At 36.1% G+C, this 548-nt stretch overlaps 1 protein-coding gene across 2 annotated transcripts in view; it reads left to right on the forward strand.

Moving 5' to 3' along the window:
• Positions 1 to 548, forward strand: part of dnajb5 (DnaJ heat shock protein family (Hsp40) member B5) — a gene marked incomplete at its 3' end in the record, with an annotated part of 8,860 nt that overhangs the window by 7,079 nt on the left and 1,233 nt on the right.

Raw genomic sequence — 548 nt, forward strand, 5'->3', positions numbered from 1 at the left:
TAAGTCACTGTTATTTTTTGACAACTTTGGAAGTCATTTTTGCCTTTCTTTAAAGAGGACAGTAAAGAACTAACAGGATAACAACCAGGGATCTCACAACCACATGGTCAATTCCCAAACCATACAACCAAGACGTCCTTTTAAAAAACCTACATCCAATGTGCCTTTCTTCTTTTATCCTTGGGTAATTTAAGTTATCTTTCCATTTTTCTTAGTTCTTTGACTTATAGGTCATTAACAATGGCTTCTCCACACCTTTATGGAATTTATTCGCTGACTTTATTATGTGTAGTAAATCATTTTGTAACAGTTGCTTAGAAATGCATTGTATAAGAGTTTTTTTTATTCATCAGTATGTTCATTCACAGAGTTGTGGATTTAAATAGTTCTTTTTATTCAGCACAAATCTGCCGAATGATGCTCACTGGAAAGTCTGTGAAGTCGTGATAACCACAGGTCTCCATGTTTAGTTTAGCGCTCTGTACGCTCTGACTGGATTCATCAGACATTGTGATAAGGAGGTGAGGCTTAGTGTGTGTGTGTGTGTG

The sequence above is a fragment of the Morone saxatilis genome, unplaced genomic scaffold, assembly GCF_004916995.1.
Source record: "Morone saxatilis isolate NCDOM2014 unplaced genomic scaffold, NCSU_SB_2.0 Contig16, whole genome shotgun sequence".
Taxonomy (NCBI): Eukaryota; Metazoa; Chordata; class Actinopteri; family Moronidae; genus Morone; species Morone saxatilis.